Source organism: Juglans microcarpa x Juglans regia, chromosome 1S (assembly GCF_004785595.1).
Source record: "Juglans microcarpa x Juglans regia isolate MS1-56 chromosome 1S, Jm3101_v1.0, whole genome shotgun sequence".
Taxonomy (NCBI): domain Eukaryota; kingdom Viridiplantae; phylum Streptophyta; class Magnoliopsida; order Fagales; family Juglandaceae; genus Juglans; species Juglans microcarpa x Juglans regia.
In genome coordinates this window covers 12,965,205-12,988,385 of record NC_054595.1, presented here as the reverse complement: position 1 = coordinate 12,988,385, position 23,181 = coordinate 12,965,205, and the positions used below count along the sequence as shown (strand labels likewise).

General features: G+C 37.1%; 1 long non-coding RNA gene across 1 annotated transcript in view; it reads right to left on the bottom strand.

Annotated features, from left to right (window-relative positions):
• Window positions 1-1,998: 1,998 nt before the first annotated feature.
• The window catches only part of LOC121245808, a 32,873-nt gene continuing 11,690 nt past the window's right edge, over window positions 1,999-23,181 (bottom strand). The window contains exons 2-3 of the long non-coding RNA XR_005937002.1: window positions 6,381-6,387; window positions 1,999-2,009 (exon numbers count right to left, since the gene is read on the bottom strand). This is a non-coding gene — a long non-coding RNA (uncharacterized LOC121245808). The remainder of the gene's footprint in view (window positions 2,010-6,380; window positions 6,388-23,181) is intronic.

Sequence of the window (23,181 nt, the reverse complement as noted above, 5' to 3'; positions counted from 1 at the left end):
TGGTTGATCCAACTAAGGGTACTAGGTTTTGAAAAATGATTGCTAAAACTCTTCCTTTGGTCTTGGATAAAACTAAGTGGCGTCTAAAAGAAGGAAATGTTTTTTTCCTGGTATGATAAATGGTGGAAGAGAGGTCCTTTAGGTAATGATATGCCTATTGTGGGTAATCCTCTCCTTAAAGTTAAGGACTGCAAATTATCTAATAGTTGGAACGTAGATTTTATTCTCCAGCTAGTGGGCCCGGATAATCTAGACGGTATTTTAGACGATATTTGTAAATCTAAACCAGGATTGGACATGCTGATATGGACAAAAAATGATAACGGACTATTTTCTACCAAGTCGGTTTGGGATTGTGTTCGTATTAGGGGTGGCACTCTTGAAGGGCACTCTTGGATGTGGCATAAAAGTCTTCCTCTTAAGATGTCCATTAACATGTGGAAAGCTTGGTATATGGCCCTGAGCGTGGATCATCATCTTCGTCGTATTGGCATTCCTATTACCTCTCGTTGTGATTGTTGTGCTAACGGTCATTATGACGACTAGAATCATGTTTTGTTTGCAAGTGAAATTGCTAGCACTGTTTGGCGTCATTTTGGGGCTAGTCTTGGTATTCTGAATGACCACAATTGGAAAGACACGGTGCAGACTTAGTTTCGCCGTGCGAAACTATTATCTCAAATTGGCATTATTATGGGTTTTCTTCCGGTGGTTATTACTTAAAGACTCTGGCAGAGGCGTTGTTTGGCGCATATGGAGGGACACATTGAAACTGACTCTAACATCATTCATTCTGTTCGTTGGTGGATTAGTCTTATTTTTCATGATATGCATGCTAGTTCTCACATTTCTGGTTTTGATTTGTAGGTACTTGAGAGTATGCATGTCCAGCCTAGTTTCCCTCTCGTTCGGCGTTGCAAAGTTATTAATTGGCAACAGCCTCCGGCGGGTTGGGTTAAACTGAACACAGATAGTAGTAGTTTGGGTAACCCGAGGGCCTCTGGCGTAGGTGGGATTATTAGAAATGATCATGGTAAGTTAATTCATGCTTTTTCTGCATTCATTGGTACATGTTCTAATAACCAGGCAGAGCTTTTAGCTCTGCTTCATGGGCTCCAAGTTTGTAAATCCCTATCCCTCAATTATGTGAAAATTGGACTTGATTCTATGACTGTTATTTCTTGGTGGAGGAGTGAAAGATGTGGGGTATGGTATCTGGAGGACTTTTGGGAAGAAGTTCTTGATATTATGAGTTCCATGACTTGTTCAATTCACCATGTTTTTCGAGAGGAAAATAAAGTTGCAGATTGGTTAGCCAAGCATGGAGCTTCTGGTAGTGATTCAGTTTTTTCCCACTTGATGGAGACTCTCCAAGCTTTGCGTGGTATTCGCATGGACTACTCCGGGATGCCTTCGCTTCATATTATTTAGTCTCATTTTGTCTTTTGCTTGAGGTTTTGTTGTTCTTGTTTTTATTTCTTCTGGTTTGGTTTTCTTTTGGCATACTAGGTTTAGTTTGTACCCCAGATGCTTAATTTGTAACCATGGTTTTCCTCCGCCACAAGTGAGGGTTATTAATAAAATTGGGGAGGGGTTACTATTGGACAGGTGACTCTAACTGAGTTCAAAAGTTCATTCAAGAGCAAGAGGAGATAAACTCAACTCACAATGAATAAATTCTTCAAATTTCATAAACTTCTTAACATGAGGCTACAAAGAATATTTAAAGCTAAACAACCCTAGCCAAAATAAATCTCCATCTTCCAAAACTGCCCCTTGAGTGAATAGTATCGCGTCTATAGTGTGGCTACAGTACTTGCTACAATAACTTATTGAAACCCTAGTTCAATAAAATAATAACTTTCCCAACATGCCCTTGCATAGGCCCCCCTTAAGTCTTTCCCATAATGAACCCAATTATTCTAAACTAATAAAATAAGTCATTTAAATGAATTAAACAAGTTGAAAGTCTTCAAGTACCCAAAGCTGTTAAGTCATGTTGTTGCCCTCTTCCATAGCTTATCAAATAAATCAAAACTAGATCTTCATCTTTCAAGTCCATCTTAAATGTTGGGCTCTTACTAAACTCGTCTCAAGTGGATTGCATCAATTCTTGCATTGCCTCCTTGATCTTCTTGGCTCTTGACCTTGTAATTGGCCTATCTGGAACTTGCAAAAGATCTTCAAGACTAGGTCCATGTTGGTGCCCATCACAAGTGGCGAGTGAAAGGGTTCTTGGTGAGTGTGGGGCATGTTGGCCAAGTGGCTCTTGCTCTCCCTTAAGTGAATCCTCATGATTCCCTTCTAGAAGCTTTCATGCATGAGTGACATGTGGTAAGATCAAAGGCTTGTCACTAGGATAGGCATGCAAGCCCTTTGGATTCCCAAACCCTAAGCTTCTCTCCCCCTTAGTCCACTATCACTTTCAGATTCATGGACTACGCATGCACCACAAGTGGCACAATCCACATGGCTTGGGTGTGACCTATGGCTTTTCTAGGGCTTTTGGGCTCAAGCCCACTTAGTTGGCCGAAAATGCAAGGGCTTGAGTGGCCCTTTCTCTTGGGCTTTAGATGCTAAACTATAGGTCCAAGGCTCCTATCAATCTAGACATATTTTCATGGCCCTAAGATAATATTAAGGCAACAAAAAATAATACGGATGAAACCTAACTAGTTCCAGGTTATCACAATTCCTCATGTAAATTTTGTTCTAAATCCAAATATCTAATTAAAAAAATTTACAATAAATCACAACCATGACAAATACACTAAGGTAGAAAAAATCATAGGCAAGAAGACTTAGATTTTTTTGTTGCAATTCTATCCAACCTCATAACTTATAACCAAAATATTTAAACATAGATCATCACATCCTACGCTTAAAAAGCATACTAAATCAACCAACAAAATTCACTTCATAAGAACACAAAACTTTTTAACAAAAGGTTCCAAACTTTAACTAAAATCATATAAAAATATCAAAGCCATTGGAGCATGATTTAACCACAAAAGATCCAAGCTTTCACAAAACAGAAACTGTTGTAATCCTTCCAGTTTCCAACTTTTTATATCTAAGAAAAACTTTCATCAAAAGCTTATAACATGCAAGGAATTCTTATCAAACTTTCATATAAAACATGTTAAATATACTCCATAAAAAAATCAAACCAAGATCTTTCTAGTAGCTTGAACAAAAACACCTAAATAACAAGCATTGTCCAATTTTCTGCTCGGGATGACCTTTCTGAGCTCAAAACAACTTGTTACTGATCAAATGGCCATCAAAATCAACACAAAAGATATCCACAGAAACAATACTCAAAGAGGAACAATTCTTGTAATAGCTCGCTAGAAATTCAATAGTGAAATTTCTTTAGGCTTTAGGAACCTCGTGAAAACTCCATAACCTTTCACGAATTAACCAATCACGTAGGTTTTAGTTTGTCCACATAGTTAGTGTTGCCACTCACTATGGTGTCAGAAGCACGATTTTATTTATTTGAGATAGTTAGAAGTGTCAGAATGCGATATAGTCTTTTCCATTAAACTCAGTTGGTTATTAAGGCTTTTATGGCGCAATAATCTCATTTTCAATTTTCAAACGAAACGCTTGTTAGAAAAAGCGTTTTGATTATTTCGAGGCATTACAGGGTGAATTTCGATAAATGAATTTCATGGTTAGTTTAGTATGTATATTTAGGATTTTTAAGGACAAAGTTTATTCCACACTTTCCCGGAATGAATAGTAATCTCAATAGTAGAACCTAGCACAGTGTTTTCAGAATCACAGTTTCGAAGGTTCAAATTAGGTTAGAGAAGTTTTATTTGTACACTTGGCAAGATCTAGCCACATTTGGTGAATAATATTGGACACTTGTCACCAAGAGGAACCATGAGATGGATTATGAAGGAAATCAAGGTGTGAGATCAAGCCACCTAAGCCAAACCCTAATTGATCCGATTTCTAGTATTGTGTTTAATCACTTGATTAAATCACTTCCACATGCTATAATTCCTCAAATTCATGTTATGAAATCATTATCCACCCTTTTAAACCTCAAAAATTTGATTGGGTCAAGAAAAATTGGATATGGGCTTGATAGCATCTCAAACCCTAACCAAACCCGATCTAAACCCCCAATTAGGACTGTTCATCCCTGGGAACCCGTGTCTACTCGGACCGGGACCCGGGTTTCAAACCCGGGCCAGAACCTGGACCGGGTTGGTCTGGGTCAAACCCGAGTTGGAACCCGGGTGAATCCGGGTTTTTCAAAACCCGGGTTCCGGGTCGGGGTTGAACCGGGATTTTTTTTTTTTTTTTTTTACAAAAGATTTTTTTATTAGTAATTGGACTTCAAATATTTTTTGTCTCCATTTAGAATTTCAAATCATATTCTCAATACAACATAAGCCTATAATATAACATAAGCCTATAAACAATTAATTAACTTTTTAACTAAATGCATGTAAAAATAAAAAAATCAATATTCATCATGTAAAATGCATGCGACATACAAGATGCAATCAACTACATATTACATTGTTTGAACTAATTTGCTAAGAATATTACAAAACATATACATTGCTTTAATCAAACTCTAATACACAATAAATTGTTTGCAAAAAATAAGAAATTTTTCCAGCAATTAGCTCTTCTTCTAACAATCACAGGATAGTGGTTTTGACAAGCTCTCTTGGCTAAATCAGAAACTAGTATTTGATGTAGTTGCATGCCATATGGGCAATGAGCATTTGTTACAACATGTACAAACTAGAAGCTATAGTGCAAGTTCCAAATCAATGAGCTTAAAGTTAATTAACCAGAAACAACTTCCATAACACATCATATTATTTGAACTACCAATTAAGAAAATGGAACAAAAAAACTGAAAAAGGTAGGATTTTTTGTTTATTACCCTTGGTGAAAATTAATCAAATTGAAATAGAAGTTTTCTTGGGCAAAGAAACAAGAAGAATAATCTCATGACATTTCATGGCATACCTATGTTGAAGTACTAAGAAAAAAAATGTTCATGAAACAATTATATGGTGAAACCAGGATTTTGCATGAATAGATACGTACTTACATTATGACCAATGACAAAAAGTCCACCAATCAGGTTTGCCAATGCCAAGGCTACAATGTTCACTGCAATACGACATAAATAAAGACCACCACAGAATCTTCTTCCATATGTTATGGAGTAATAAAGACCACCAACCACAATATAATAAATAAGCAAACACTAATAATTGCCAATATAATATGAATTGTTCAACAACACAAAATTGTTCAATATAATCTGGATTCTAACGATTAACACTCAACATAATGAATTCTAGTCTCAATAGAGCTAAAAAAACATAACTAAGTATGAAATTCGAACAAGCTGTGTAATGCAAGCAGAAATTCAGAATTTTCTAGTTAAAAGACAAAACACTTGTTTTGGACTAATATTATCTAAGACATGATTAGTGATTACTCTTCCTACTTACCATTTAGGCTATCAATATTACTTTTGTACTTATACAGAGACCAAAAGAGAATATTTTCTTAATAAGACAGTACATTTATTCTTTATTTTAACCCTAGTGGAAAGTTTGTTGGGCTTATAGGGCACATGAGGCTAGAATTTATTATTGGATTCATATATTCTAGAATTTCTAGTCAAACTAGTGTAAGATGTAGAAGGGGAGAAAGACAGAAATGGAAGTAAGTTCTATATTATTTATTATTTAATATTATCTAAAAAATTCAGTTATAAATATTATAGGACCATTTTATATCCTAAATTGTGCAAAGTCATGGTAATTCAAAATGAGACATTCCACCAGACCTCTTTCCAACGAAGTGTACTTATAAAAAAAACATCTTATAAAAGATAAAAACCAAAAAAAAAAAAACTGAATAATTACATAAATGAAAACTTTTTCAAGTTTGTTTCAGTGTGTTTTGATAGCAACTTGATGCACTGAATTTCCTAACACTAGTTGATTTGTCACTAATGCAAGTGGGGAACATAATATCCAGGAAAAGAAAAAAAATGGAGGCTAAAGTAAAGAACAACAAAGGGCATTACTCATTAGTCCTTCGGCTTTTCTTAGTGAATAGAAACGGAAACATTAAGTACTATAACAAGATGTAAGATGGCCTCATCCATTCGACAGCAAAAGATACTCAAACAATTTTCAACCCAAAACCAGATCAGGCAGAACCAAACAAGTAGAGCCAAACCCAGAAATCTTGAATAAAATCAAGCTATTTCAGCCAAGAATCGAAAATTCCCCTGAGCATAATTAACCAAAACAGAAGCAATTGACAGAAGAATTCAAGAAAGTCTTACATGCGGTTTTGGATGACGTTACACGGTTACAGACCCTAAGCCTTTCGGTATTGCTGTGCTGCAGTGCTGTTGTGCCTGAGTGGAACTTGAGCGAGAGAGAGAGAAAGAGAGAGAGAGAGAGGCGCAGAGGAGATGACAGAGAGAGAGGTTGATAGGTGCGGTGCAAGGGAAAATCTAGGAGACTGGGAGATGAAGTGATGAAGTCCAGACTTAGAGGAGAAATTGAGATAGGGTTTTTTTTTTTTTAACGTTATCACCAAAATGACGTCGTTTTTGTTTATCAAAACGGCATCTTTTTTATCATCCGAAATTTTTTTTAAAGACCCGAGTTCCAGGTTTTAAACCCGGTACCCGGCTCAGGTAAATCCGGGTTTAGTCGTGCGGGTACCGGTCTGAATTAAATTTGGGCTGGTATCGATAACTAAAACCCGAATGAATCCGGTTATCCAGGTTCCAGACCGGGTCGGGGAAAAATCCGATGAATAGTCCTACCCCCAATGAGGCCCATTCGTTTAAGGCCCATGAATTTTGGCCACTAGGCAAAGCTTCTTGAGAAATTTTTCCCTCCCCCATGGCAAACCACCCACTGCCCAAAGCATGCTCCAAAGCCAAGCTTGATGTGAAGCCAAATGCCACCTCACCACCACCCTACTCTTAGACATTTCTTTGGCTGAAAACCACTCACTATTCTTGTCTTTTTGTAACATAGCCACCTTACCTAAAGGTGTCATACAAGGCCATACCTTTACTCTTCATATTGTGTAAGAGGCATCCAAGCCATTTCCACATTCACTTCTCCACTTTCCACTCACATTCTTGCAAAGAAACCCTTAGGAGCTCCGTAAGGCATATTTATGTGGCATTTTGCGTGCCATTTTTCAAACCCTTGTAAGTTTCATCTCACAATGATTCCTTCATGAAATTATTCTGATTTGAGTCTAGTTTTCGTAGATATCTTGATTGTTTGATTTCATGTTTGTTTGTCAGTCAAAAGTCGTTTTAACCGTGTAAAGGTCAATCTGGGCGACAATCTGGACAGTGTGTTGTGTTTTGGAGTTTTTGACCATGCTAATGGACAAGTCTTGGTCTGAAATTTTTATGGAATGTTGTTTAACATGTATATATGAATGTTTGTTAGAAATTAGTTGCATGATTAAAACTTTTGATAAAATATTTTCTCAGATCTAGAAGCTTAGAAACTAGAATAGGAAAAATAATTTCGGTTTTAACAGAGTTTGAGTGTTTTGTAGTTTAATCTTACTCCAAAGGCTTTGATATTTTTATTTGATGATCCTAAGCCTTTTATCTACATGTTAGGATATTAGTTGGCAGCTTTTTGACATTGGTTTCAAAAATGTCAATTGTTATGCAAAAGCTCATACGGTTGGGTCAAAAGTTTGATGTCTTTAGTTATATCCATATTTTGAGTTATTTTAGTCATGTGATTTTAAGTTTAATGTTTGGATCTACTTTAGGACACTTTGTTAGACCATGAGATGTTTTGGTTTGAAGATCTCACCATAAATTCCTTAGATCACAAGTGTTTGATCCAAACTAGTTAGGAAAGAAATTATGTTTTTGGCTAAGTATGGAGCCGAGTGCTTCAAATGATGTTTTGTGATTTTTGATGAATTTTATGTGTTGATTCAAAGCATGTTAGAATAAAGTTTTAGATTTTTGGAGTTTTTGAAAATGCTTTGAAATAGGTCAAACCTTGAGATCCAAGAGTTGTATTTTAGTTAAAAAGTTTGGATCTTTTTATCATGGAGTTTTGTAATTTTGTGAAGTATAATCTTGTTGGATGTTTTAAGCATGCTTTTAAACTCAGAATATGAGGATCTTTGTTGCAATATTTCAATTTGATCATGAGTTTTAGAGTTGGATAAATTGCAACAAAAATAAAAGAGAAATGAAATGGCCTTTAATAGTTTCGGCCCTATAGTGTTTCTCATAGTTCTGTTTGGTTTTAAATTTTTCTAAATTGATATTTGAGTTTAGGATAAAATTTACATGAAAAATATAAATTTTGGTGATTTTTGGAATTAGGATGTGAAATCCTTAATTCAGGGGTAAAATGGTCATTTTCCACCGTGTAAAGGGTAAAATGATAAGCTTACACTAAATTAGCGTTTTTTTTTCATGTTTCTATTTGTTAATGATTAAGTTTCTAACATTTAGAACTCCTACTTACAGTTTCTTGTATTTCGTGTTTTACCTCGTAAAATGCGACGATCACTGTAAGTTAGTTTTTAACTTACTATCAGATTACTGCGTATGTGTGACGGGAAATGGAACTATAGTCTATGTATGCATGTTATCATATATGTCATACCATGTCATGTCACTTCATGATTATCTGTTACACAATTTATTCTATAACGTATTTCTATTTGTTACAAGTATATCATATTACAAAATGTTGTATGTTACATGTTATGCCATGTTATGAAATATTGTACGTTACATGTTATGCCATGTTACGAAATGTTGTCTATTATATGTTTGCCATGCTATGAAATATTGTATGTTACATGTTACGAAATGTTGTATGTTACATGCTACAAAATTGTTTCTATCTCATTGTACTTCATGTCTTTCGCCTCACGTTTATGTCATGTTACGTTACATCAGGGCTTTTGTAGTTTTGTTTCATGTCACGTTTTGTCTCAAGTACAATTTGTGTATCTTGGGAACAACCTTTCAAGTTATGTCACATCTATTTACATCTATCACGACCCTAAGTGCTAGAATGGGGTAATATCCTAGTAGAACTACTTTGTTCACACTTGAGTGTCTAAATTAGTGGGAAATTCTCTGGGTTGCCAAAGTATAGTCAACAAGTTACGAATGGGGGCCTATGTAGGTCACCGGAGCGCACCAGGCACTAATGCCGATGAAGCCATATTTCATTTCACATTATGCATACTCATGCGGGTGCAGATAATTGATACGGGATATGTACAATACATGTGTCCACAGCAATTGTGGCACATACAATACATGTGTCTACAGCAAGTGTGGCACAGACAAAACGTGTGACCGCAGCAAGTGTGGCACATACAAAACGTGTGTCCACAACAAGTGTGGCACATATGTTAATGCACTCACATCTGGTGCAGATACCGGTGTTTCGATGCGGTAATCGGCATGAACACATGGTTCAAGGGGACTCATGTAGCACCCACATTGTCACTTTTAATTATCACGTTTGATAGACAAGAATATCATTATGGTAACCCCATGAGACAAGAATGTCATTATGGTAACCCCATGAGACAAGAACATCATGGTAACCCCATGAGATAAGAATATCATTATGGTAATCCCACGAGACAAGAATGTGATTATGGTAACCCCATGAGATAAGAACATTGTGGTAACCCCGTGAGACAATAATATCATCATGGTAATCCCATAAGACAATAACATCGTGGTAACTCCATGAGACAAGTTCGAGTTCATGCTACATTCAAGTTCACGTTCATGCTATATTTCAAGTTCACGTTCATGATATGTTTCAAGTTCACGTTCATGATATGTTTCAAGTTCACGTTCATGATATGTTTCAAGTTCACGTTCATGCTATGTTCAAGTTCATGCCATGTTTCAAGCTCATGTTCATGCTATGTTCAAGTTCATGTTCAGTCATGCTTCAAGTTCACGTTCATGTTATTCAGGTCAAGATTCAAGTCATGTTAGTTTATGCCATGTTACACGTCAAGTTATTTTATGCTTGGTTATGATTTTAATTATGCAATCATGCATTTACTGTCATGCATGCATCATTAACGTATGTGGAAGTTCTCTGTTAACTTACTGAGATTTGTATTCAAATCTCACTATGATAGTCTCAACTACCATTCTCCCCAAATGGTTGAAGATGTCTCAAGTGGAGGAGAGGGAGCAGAGCCTAGCCAATTGGAGGAGGTTGATTAGATGACACCGACGCGACGCGAAACTTGTGGTTTCCTTAGTTAAAGTTTCAGACAGTATTATGACATCGTTGGCCAAGTTACGAGAGTTACTCGACGAACTAGCCCAGTAGTTATTATTCTGATGTTGTAATTATGGAGTTCAGTCTCCCATGTTTTGAAATTAAAATCTTCTAAGACTTGTACTGTAATCAAGGATGTTTATCCTTTCCATATGTATGGATCATGTTTTAAGTAATTGGGATATTATTAATTTGATGCATAGGAAAAAATATATTCATCATCCCAACTCCTATCATCATCTCATCATCTCATGATATGGCATTAGATGATAGGTTCACAAGTAAAATGTAATAAATAATTTTCAATCACCTAATGACACATCATAGGATGATGGAAGTTGGGATGATGAGTAGCATTACTCAATGCATAGTGTTGCTCAAAGAAAAAAATTATCCGATGCAAATATTATATACTGTTAGATGCATGTTAGGAACGTTGCATCTTTATCTGTCATGAAATGAAGAAGGTAACCTTGTGTTGCACGTCTTGACTAGGGGTGTAATCCAGTCGGTCCAGACCGAGAAACCAACCGGTTCAATCCAGATCGGACCGGACCGAAAAAATGCATGGTCCGGTCCGGTCCAATAAATAGGAAAATTTTGATCTTCAGTCCGGTCCCGGGGTGGAGATTTCTTGGACCAGACCGGACCGGACCGGACCGACCAAATAAAAAAAATATTATATATATTATTTATATAATAATTATACAATTAACAATATAAAATTTTAAATATGTTATTAACACTTGTTAATATTCTATGATTTAACTAATATATAATATCAATTAGTTAATTATATAGTAATTATATAAATTAATAATGTAATTTTCATCTAATTTATTATCATTGACCAAATAAAATATTTTTTTATTGAGTTTGTTACATAATCCACCTTAATAAATCACTTAATTTAATTTAGTATTTTCAATTAAAATTTTTTATTAATTGATTTAAAAAAAATAAAAAAATTTGGCCGGATCGATTGGACCGGGGTCCGATCCCTATGGGTATTCGGTCCGGTCCGGTCCGGCATTGGACCGAATATTTTCGGTCCATTGTCGGACCGGATCGGACCAATCGGATTACACCCCTAGTCTTGACGCTTCAAATGTCCATCTGATCCCAAGCAGAATCTGGGGCCGTCACAACTTTTGTGAAGCGAAATTCATGAGATAATACTTATAAAAGCTTCAAAAGGGTGTTTAAAGTGACTTAGGAAAACTAACCGAGAGAAGCTTTAGGTTTCTCTCCAAGAAAAGTGTTGGAAATGGATGAAATGAAAGGGAAATAGATTGGAAGCCTTCTTACACAGCCGAGGGGTGATGAAAGGGATAAGAATGACCTTGAGTGATGGCTATGTCAGCCCAAAACAATGGGCAAAACCAACCATGTTATTGCTACCTAGAGCTGCAGTGTGAGACTTGGTGAGTGAATTGGCTTTGACCTTCAAATCAAGTACAACTTAGGGGCTATTTTGTGATGAGTTTGGTCAGCCATGCATAGGGAAAAACTTCCTCCACAATCCTTGCAAACTTGGCCCAATTTCATGGGCCTTAATTGTAATAATTGGGCCCAGCCCAAGTTTGTTAAATATTTTTGGGCTTATATATGAAAAGCCCATTTGAGTTTTAACGAGTAATTTCAGAGCAACTTATGGGGTCAAAATTTTTTTTTGGCAGAGTATGAATTTTTGATTAGGCTCAATGATTGGACAAAGGTCCAAATAATAAATCATGGACCAAGGCAGGGCCAAAATAATTAGAATTTGGCCTAATAAAATTTTCCTAAACGTCAAAGATATTGTTGGATGAGAGACTTATTTTGGTCATTTATGGCCTAAATTATTTATCGAGTCCAAGCCCATTAACGTGTCCAATTGTTTTTTTAAGCACACTAGAGTTACAATTTTAGAGTCCCCTTTGAGATAAAATTTCTTAAACCACTGCCTTTTATATATTTAGACCCATGGATGTAAATCAAGCTGCACCTTCTAAGTAAATTTCTATCAAGGATGACAAGGCCAACACAACACTCAGTCCCACGTCCCCACGTGTCCAAGAAACAAGCACAACAGCAAACTTCCCACCACATGCACATCTCTATCCCTCTACGCTCACAACAACTGTCCCTATCTACATAACAACACGTACACGTTAGACTCCATCTTCTAAACTAGGGTTGCCATCGCTTGGATTTTTCGGTGAAAAGACACTTTTACGTAGCCGCCAACAGAAGCACTAGCTTCACTACTCAGTTTATGTTCAGCAGTATTCTCCAAGCCTCACTTCCAGAATAAGACCACCGTGAACAACCCACGTCGCCGAGCAGTTCAACACCAAAGCAACGAACGAGAACTCCCTACCAAGCTCCTCCACACAGTCTCTTGCACCATAGCACCACCACCGTGAAACCCAACTGCACCTAAGCCACCGCCCACCCTCTACGTAACATCTCTCCCTCGCGCCGTGGTGCCCACATGGGAACCAAGGTGGGCCCCGTCTTCAATATTCTTTGCAAGTTCCAGATGGGCCAATTACAAGATCAAAAGCTAAGAAAATCAAGGAAGCAATGCAAGGATTGGTGCAATCTACTTGGGACGAGTCTAGTAAGAGCTGAATATTCAATATGGGCTTGAGAGAAAGAGATCTAGTAATCATCCACGTGATACAAGCTATGGAAGAGTGCAACATAAATTAGGGCCTATTATTATGATTATATGATTGAAGGCCTTGGACTTGTTTATTTTATTAAATGGGCTTATTTTATTAGTTATAGGAATTTTTCTAGAATAATTGGGCTTTGAGGATGCTTGGACCACATATGTCTTATTTCTTATGAACTACGGGTTTTTGGGAAGGCCTTGTATTTTGGCCAATGGATAATTTGAAAAGTTACATTTTAGGAACTAGGGTTTCAAGAGGTTACTATAGCGTTACTGTAGCCATGGCACTGTTCATCCAGGGGCATTTTGAGAAAAAATGGCTTTATTTTGCGCGCAAGTAATAATAATATAAGGCGATACTACTATTAATACCAACCCTATAATCCATGATCAAATACATGCACAAAAATAAGGAAATACTAGTGATGATGCCAATTTCTTCTGTCTCTGATCCATCAGAATTGGTATCACCTGGGGTTATAGCATAAATGTGCACTAGGATATGGGGCCTTGGTTCAACCATTGAAACTAGCTCCACTACTTTGTGCAGCGTTGGTACAATCTCTTATCAAGTGTCCGGGCTTTCCGCATTCGAAATAGACTCCATATCTGTAATGGCATTCTTCGGCGTGTATCAGCATCACGTAGTAACTCTTATACTCAAGAAATTCAAGCCTAATAAAGGCTAAAGTTTCAATCCTATAATTTAGTGCAATTCCTAGGGACATGTGCTATTAACCTAGAGACATATTGCTCTGATACCACTCTGTGATGCCCCCAAATTCTGCTTGGGATCGGACGGACTCTAAAACATCAGAACCTGCAACAAAAGGTTACTTGCCCCCATTCATGACAGCTAAAGATGCAATGCACCTTGTATACATCTAGCCATATGAAATATTCCTTGCGGATAAATTGGTTCTTTGAGGAATACTATGCACCAAATGAGATACATCCCAAAACATTGTAACATAATTCATAAATCGAATGTGATAGACATTCAAGATTACAGCATAAGTCCAAAAGGTCTATAATCATGAGTATAGAAGACAAAGCCCCTTGAGTACAAGTATAAACAAAAGTATCTACTAGGCTAGTTTGTCGAGTAGCTCATGCAACTTAGTTAAGGATGCCATGATACTATCAATAAATCGGAGCATGGAGGCTATGAGTTACGCATCATGACTTCGTTGTCTAAGCAATTGTTGCCAATCGGTCAACCTCCAGGGGGAATGGTAGTTGGAACTACGAAGGTGAGATTTTATTATAAATCTCAGCAAGTTAGCAAACGACTTAAACTAGGAGTTATTTGGTTCTTTGAGGAATACTATGCACCAAATGAGATACATCCCAAAACATTGTAACATAATTCATAAATCGAATGTGATAGACATTCAAGATTACAGCATAAATCCAAAAGGTCTATAATCATGAGTATAGAAGACAAAGCTCCTTGAGTACAAGTATAAACTAAAGTATCTATTAAGCTAGTCTGTCGAGTAGCTCATGCAACTTAGTTAAGGATGCCATGATACTATCAATAAATCGGAGCATGGAGGCTATGAGTTCCGCATTGTGACTTCGTTGTCTAAGCAATTGTTGCCAGTCGGTCAACCTCCAGGGGGAATGGTAGTTGGAACTACGAAGGTGAGATTTTATTACAAATCTCAGCAAGTTAGCAAACGACTTAAACTAGGAGTTTAAAGATGCATTGTGACACCCCCCAGCCCCCACTTGGGATTGGACGGTGACTGAAGCATCGGGACATGTAACTCAAGGCTATATACCCCTGTACATGAAAGTTAAGATGCAATGCACCTAGTGTATTTCTAGTAGTATGCAATAATTTGCAGCAGAAATTTTTATACATCTAAGTTAGATCCTGAGCAATTTCAAAAGCATGGTATCGTTTAAACTATATAAATCCCAAAATGTCATAGTCGTTGAAACTCCCAAAAAGAATACAAGATGACTTTAAACTATAAATCTCAAAATCCCAAGTTCACCACCCTCAGTGACACATAAAAAGATGCCCCTTCCTTGTGGGACATGAAGCCCTGATTGATGGATCCCCAAACTATGAGTGACCCTCTGGTTTCCATTGTATACTCCCAAGCTTGTCTTATATAGCCAGTTACATAGTCCAGCCGGTCTTCTATATTGGAGACTCTTATAGTGGAGACTCCCTCAAACTTAGAATGTCTTGTATTTCCTTAAGGTGGTGTGACGTATTCCTTAAACAAGTAATCAAAAAATGGTAATGGGCCTCAAGTGTGAGCTCATCCTCAATGAGGTCAGGCAATTCGTCCATGTTGACCAGAATCTTGATGTCCTATTACAACTTCTACCATTCTGAGTGGGGGAATGAAAGTGAAAACTACCACGAAGAGATTTCGGAAAATCTCAACAAGTTAACGCATAAAATACAAACAGAAAATATCAACATATAAAGGAAAACCATGAGAATGTATGCATGGACAAGTACTTGACCCAAAAACTTGACTTATGCATATACATTACAGAGATCTTGTGACAGAAAATCATGCTTGACTTTTTAGAGAAACACTTTTCTTCTTTTCATTTTACACATTTCTTATAGCCTTATAGTCCTTGTAACTTATAGGTGGACACCTCACGGCTGCCCTACAGATCATGAGCTCCCTGCTAGTTACTGCATCACTTCCTAGCCCACTTGATCAGTGGTCACTACGTCAAAGTTCTTATCATTATACGATAATTAGCATTTCGCCTTTACCACATCCATCTTATGGTACCAACTAGCGTTAGGTGTTACCTTGTTCCTCATCCATCTTATGCACTCCAAGGTGGACAAAGAAGTTCTACTAGGATATTCCCTCGTCCTAGCATTTGAGGTCATGACAAATCGTGTAACAAACTTTTCTTTTGAAAACTATGCACAACTCAAAATGTATGTGACATGTACTTGGGACTCTTTTCTTTCATAGGTAACTTGAACATGTAGATTCCATGTATGATGTAAACATGTCATGTTATCGAACAACATGTCGATGCATCTTCTGTTACAGCTTGAAAGCATTAAAACATGCAATTTACTTATCACAAAAACATGGGCAATAATGCGACGCCCTTAGCCCCCACTAGGGATTGGCCAGAGACAGAAATGTCAGGACATGTAACTCAATGCTACATACCCCCCGTTCATGACAATTAGGATGCAATGCACCTATTTGCACTAGCAGTATGCAATAAATCGCAGCGGAAAAATTTAAGGTTCGTATAAAACTAAGCAATGTTTAAAGCAATTACATTATGGTACCATAAAACTAATCATACCCAAAAAATTTAATGTCATAGCATTTTTCAAAACAACCCAAATAAGAGTTTAACATTTTTTCCAAAACAAGGGACCATTCCAAAAAGGCTCAAACCTTAATTCATTTGTAGTACAAGTAATAGGGTCCCTTTCAAAACAACAAGGCTTTTTTTTTTTATCCTTTCATTTATCCTTGCCCTAATTAAGCAACCTCCTTAACTCCTCGAAGAGCTGCACAGTCCATGAATCTGGACGTAATAGTGGGTTAAGGGGGAGAGAGAGTAGGGTTTTAGGAAATCCAAGGGAGGCATGCATGCCTACCCTAGTGACAAGCCATTGGACTTGCCACTTGTCATCCACGCATGAAGGTTCTAGAAGAAACATCATGAGATTTACCTAGGGGAGGCCAAGGGCCCTTTCCAAGTTCCAAATGGGCCAATTACAAGATCAAGGAAGCAATGCAAAAGATTGGTGCAATCCACCTGGGATGAAGCTAGCAAGAGCCCAACAGTCAAGATAAGCTTAAAAGAAGAAGAACCAGTTTTGATCTACTTGATACAAGCAGTGGAAGACAAGACTTAGAGTTATTGTTTGGGCCTATTGTTATTGAAGGCTTTTAATTTGTTAAAATATTTATTTTATTAGTTTAGAATCAGTGGACTTGAAAATGTTTGGCCCACATATGTCTTATTTCTTATGAACTAGGATTTTTGGGAAGGCCTTGTATTTTGGCCAAATGGCTTATTTGGAAAGTTACTTGTTAGGAACTAGAGTTTAAAGAGGTACTGTAGCGAGTTACTATAGTCGAGGTACTGTAGCTGTGGCACTATTCATCCAGGGGTATTTTTGGAAGAAATGGCTTTATTTTGGTTAGGGTTTTAATTAAGTTTTGGTTTAAATACTCTTTGTAGCCTCATTTTAAGAAGTTTACGAAATTTGATGAATTTATTCATTGTGAGTTGAGTTTATCTCCTCTTGTTCTTGATTGAACTTTTGAACTTATCAAAGGTAAATCACAACCTTTGTGGCGTTCCTCGTTGCAATCTGGTTTCTTGAGACAGGTTCTTCAATGAGTCTAGTTTTTAATACAACCTAAGTTCTTGAAACGAGTTCTCAACGGGTCTAGGTTCTCCATCTATTGACTTGATTTTGACTTTCTTGGGTAGTTTTCAAATTGATTGTGAGTTCAAGGAATTTCATTCCCACGGGTTCATATCACACTCCATCCCGAGACTTGAAGGCGATTGGAGTGGTTAGGGATTTCGTTTGATTATTGTTAAACCACTGGAGAACTAGGGTTTTCTTCAAGAGGAAGACCAAACCACCACTAGCATGTACACGTGAGTATGGGACCTTTGAAGGGAAGAGAGACCACGACCACCATTTTGAGTTCAAACTAGGGTTCCATTCTCTAAAGAGTTTCAGCCATACGAGTAATGATCACACACATCTATGCCACTTCTCACACGTGATGCAACACCATGACCAAGCCTTGTTAGGAAACATGAACATCATTCAGCCTAAGGCAACCTCTTCTAGGCCGAGCACATGGAAAGCCTATCTAACCTTGGAATAAGCTTCACAACTGTGAGGGAGTAAACCCTAAACACACCACACACACACACCTACTCGGATTAGGATTTTGTGTTGTCACTAAGTCTAATAGTTTAAATTGTATTTTCAGCTTCCTTGATCGTGATATTTATATTTTTGTTATGGATATTTGTAAGTTGACTCTTAACCTACTCTCGAATAATGTTTGTATATGAGGTGTGAACTTTGCATTGTTGTTGGTATTATGTGATCTTCACAATGTTTGTTATGTCACTTGAATAAAGACATCTATATATGGTATGCCTTGTATTAGGTTTTATGTGATGTTTGCCATGCCTACTTGCTTGAAATGTTTCGGCCATGTATAGTTGTCATGATGAGGAAATTTTCTTTTGCCATGATTAAGCACCGATTGTCATGGCCCATGTTTTGTGATAAGTAAATTGCATGTTCTAATATTTCCAAGCCATAACGAGAAATGCTTTGATATGTTGTTTGATAACATGACATGATTACATGGTACATGACATCTACATGTTCAAGTTACATATGAAAGAAAAAGAGTACCAAGTACATGTATCATGCATTTTGGGTTGTGCATAATTTTCAAGAGAAAAGTTGGTTGCACATTTTGTCTTGACCCTAAATGGTACAACAGGGAAATGTCCTAGTAGAACTCCTCTGTCCACTCTGGAGTGCATAAACTGGAAGTGGTAACACCTGGGTCGACGAAGCACAGTCGGTGAACCTTGAATGGGTTTGTTTAAAGGACTCTGGAGCGAGGTAGCACCAAACGCTAGTGGGTGCTATAAGATGGATGTGGTGAAGGTGAAATGTGAACTGCCACATAATGATATGAACCCGTGGGTAGCCACCACGGGTCAAGTGGGCTGGGAGGTGATGTAGTAAATAGCAGGGAGCCCATGATACGTAGGGGAGCCGATAGGTGTCCACTCATATTGATATGAACCCGGGGGAATGGAATCCCTTGAACCCACAATCAATTTGAAAACTCAACCAAGAAAACCAAAATCAAGTCAATGGATGGAGAACCTAGACCCGTTGAGAACTTGTTTCAAGAACCTAGATTATATTAAAATCTAGACTCGTTGAAGAACCTGTCTCAAGAACCCAGATTACAAGGAGGAACGCCACAAAGGTTGTGATTTACCTTTGATAAGTTCAAAAGTTCAATCAAGAACTAGAGCAGATAAACTCAACTCACAATGAATAAATTCATCAAATTTCATAAACTCCTTAACATGAGGCAACAAAGAGTATTTAAACTATAATCTAATTAAAACCCTAGCCAAAAAAAAGCCTCTTTTACCCAAAATAACCCTGGATGAACAGTGTCGCGGCTACAGTAACGCTACAGTAACCTCTTGAAACCCTAGTTCCTAAAATGTAACTTTCCAAATTAGCCCTTTTCCAAAATACAAGGTCTTCCCAAAAACCTTAGTTCATACAAAATAAGACATATGTGGGCCAAGCATCCTCAAGCCTAATTATTCTAGACTAATTCCTATAACTAATAAAATAAGCCCCTTTAATAAAGTAAACAAGTCCAAGGCCTTCAATCACATAATCATAATAATAGGTCCTAATTTATGTTGCACTCTTCCATATATCACATGTATGATCACTGGATCTCATTCTCTCAAGCCCATCTTGAACATTCAGCTCTTGCTAGACTCATCCCAAGTGGATCGTATCAAACCTTACATTGCTTCATTTATCTTCTTAGCTCTTGATCTTGTAATTGGCCCATCTGGGACTTGCAAAGGATCTTTAAGATGGGGCACACCTTGGTTCCCATCATTCCCCCTCTTCTCAAAAGGATTCAACCTCGAATCTCCACCTGCATCAAAGGGAAAAAGGTTAGTAACATTGAAAATAGCAGAAACATGATACTTACCTAGAAGATCCACTTTATATGCATTTTCATTAATTTTCTCAAGAATTTGAAAAGGTCTATCCAAGTTACTTCTATCATCAACAAGCAAAAGCACCAAAGCTAAAGGAGTAAGTGGATTAAAACCATAAACAATTTCAAACAGAGAATAAGAAATAGTAGTATGCAAGGTTTTATTATATGCACACTCTAGTAAGGGCAAATGATACTCCCGCAAACGCCCATGTAACAATTCAATGAATGGCAAATGATACTCCCACAAACGTTCAAGAAACACGTTAATGAATTACAAATGATACTTCTACAAACGTTCATGCAACACGTCAATGAATGGCTAATGATACTCCCATAAACGTTCATTTAACACATCAAAAGTATTCCTTACACCAAAGTTACCCAACAAACTGTCATGTCTATCACATACAAGCAACTTACGCATAAAACTAGTAGGCACACAAAGTCTATTCTCTCTAAACAAGTACAATCTAGTTTATAGAACTTACCAAACGATGCTTTCTCACATGCTCCATACACACTAGCAAAGTCATCGACATTAGCATGCAATTCCTTATCATATTCAAGTCTCAATAACTTTGCATCTAAAATTATGATAAGGGCATACCTTCTTGCTAATGCATTAACCACAAAATTTTCCTCACCATGTGTGTTTTTTATTACATGAGGACAAGTCTCAATACAGTCTTCCCACTTAACATGTATTCAAGTCAACAACTTACATTGTCACTTCAAGTGTGTCAAGGACTCATGTTCTCCAAAGAAAGGTCGGGTAGGAATTGTCGCACTTAACACAAAATCAATGTAGTGCTCTATCTCCCTAATAGATGGCAATCCATTAAACACACCGCTAGGAATCATGACCTCATATCCCTGCAACAAATAAACAATAACACTAGGCAAAGAGTCGTTAAATTCGTTAGTATAAAAGCTTGTCTTAGCATAAAAACTCACTTTTGTCTTTCTATTTCTCTCTGTAATCTCTCTTTCTTTTCCCTCTTGTGGCTCCACTCTTTTTTCTTGACTCTCAACCACCTCTCTATTTTCTTTTTCACTCTCTCTTTCTCTTGATATTTCGGCCTCATTCTCTTTTTTCCTCTCACTCTCTTTTTCCTTTTCACTCTTTTTTTTCTTTTCACTCTCCTGTTTCTTTGAACTCTTGGTCTCACAATTGTTTTTCAACTCATCCTCTCTTTTTCTTGAGGTTTCAGCTTCACCCTCATCTTTTTTCTCTCTCTCTCTCCTTTTTGACCTCACTATTTCTTTTATTCTCAATCTCACCTTCCCTCTTGCTTTTTAGCTCAATCTCACTATTCAGTTTCAGTTGGCTCCCATGGACCTGTGTTGGAGTTAAAGGAGCAAGTTTGATTGTTTTTCCATCCTTTTCAAAACTGTACATATTCCTTAACCTATCTTGGATCACCTTCCTATCAAACTGCCACGGCTTCCCCAACAAAATATGGCCAGCATGCATAGGAACTACATCACAAAGCACCATATCTAGGTATTTCCCAATTGAAAAAGAAACTAGCACTTGCTTATTTACCCTAATCTCTCCACAATCACTCAACCACTATAACTTGTATGGTCTAGGGTGTTTCAAGATAGGTAAATTCAATTTCTCCACTAAAGTAGTGCTAGCCAAATTAATACAACTCTTCAAATTAAAGATCATACTACATATCTTGTTGTTGATGAGGCATCTAGTAATAAAATTGTTCTCGTTCTGCTGCTCTGTATCATCTATCTTAATTTGTGTATTGAGTGCAAGCCTGGCAACAAGAGAATCACCATACTCTTCATTCTCATACTCATTTTCAACACTAGACTCACGTCACCTCCTATCTCTTCTGCCCTGTAGATTTCTAATTACCATTTCGTGATAATCCATCATCTCCCTCACTTCACCCAACACCAAGTTTAACCGCTCAAATTATTGTTTCATGGCTTGCAATATAAGGGATGAGTTATCTATCATCCCATTTGGTGATGAGTTGCACCTATGAGACATCATAATGTGCTATACAAAAAGTATGTTAGTGGAAAACCTCGCACACTCCATTACGTGTTTACACTCTCGAATAATGGCACTCCACTCATGTTTCACTCTTAATTGGCTTTTTCCCGATAGTAGTCTCACACTCTCTTGCATTTTACCACAACAGTTTTCTCGCTCAAGTTCTTTAAGAACTAGTTGAACTAAATCAAGAAAATACAATCTTGTATTATCCCAACCAGCAATACGTTCAAGAAACAAGGAAGGAATAAAATGAAACAAGAAACAAGCAATTGACAAACTTAGAGATGCAAGAAACCCTAGAATTTTGAAACCCTAGGTGATGCAAATTTCAGCCAAACCAAAAACTAAGAATTTCAGCAGCCTACTTTTTGTTTCCTCTTTTTTTTTTTTTTTTTTTGGCAACCCAAGAACGATGAAACCCAAGAATTAAATTTAAAGATGTAAGAATTAAAAGATAGAATCAGACCTAATTGGAAACCTTGCTCTGAATACCAAATGATATGAACCCGTAGGAATGGAATCCCTTGAACCCTCAATCAATTTGAAAATTCACCCAAGAAAGCCAAAATCAAGTCAATGGATGGAGAACCTAGACCCGTTGAGAACTCATTTCAAGAACCTAGAGTATATTAAAATCAAGACCCGTTGAAGAACCCGTCTCAAGAACCCAGATTACAAAGAGGAACGCCCCAAAGGTTGTGATTTACCTTTGATAATTTCAAAATTTCAATCAAGAACTAAAGGAGATAAACTCAACTCACAATGAATAAATTCATCAAATTTCATAAACTCCTTAACATGAGGCAACAAAGAGTATTTAAACTATAACCTAATTAAAACCCTAGCCAAAATAAAGCCCCTTTTACCCAAAATGCCCCTGGATGAACAATGTCGCTACTACAGTAACGCTATTGTAACCTCTTGAAACCGTAGTTCCTAAAATGTAACTTTTCGAATTAGCCCTTAGCCAAAATACAAGGCCTTCCCAAAAATGTTAGTTCATACGAAATAAGACATATGTGGGTCAAGCATCCTCAAGCCCAATTATTCTAGACTAATTCATATAACTAATAAAATAAGCCCTTTTAATAAAATAAACAAGTCCAAGGCCTTCAATCACATAATCATAATAATAGGCCCTAATTTATGTTGCACTCTTCCATAGCATGTATCACATGGATGATCACTGGATCTCCTTCTCTCAAGCCCATCTTGAATATTCAGCTCTTGCTAGACTCGTCTCAAGTGGATTGCACCAATCCTTGCATTGCTTCCTTGATCTTTTTAGCTCTTGATCTTGTAATTGGCCCATCAAGAACTTGCAAAGGATCTTTAAGACAGGGCCCACCTTGGTTCCCATCACATATGTTACAAGGACTA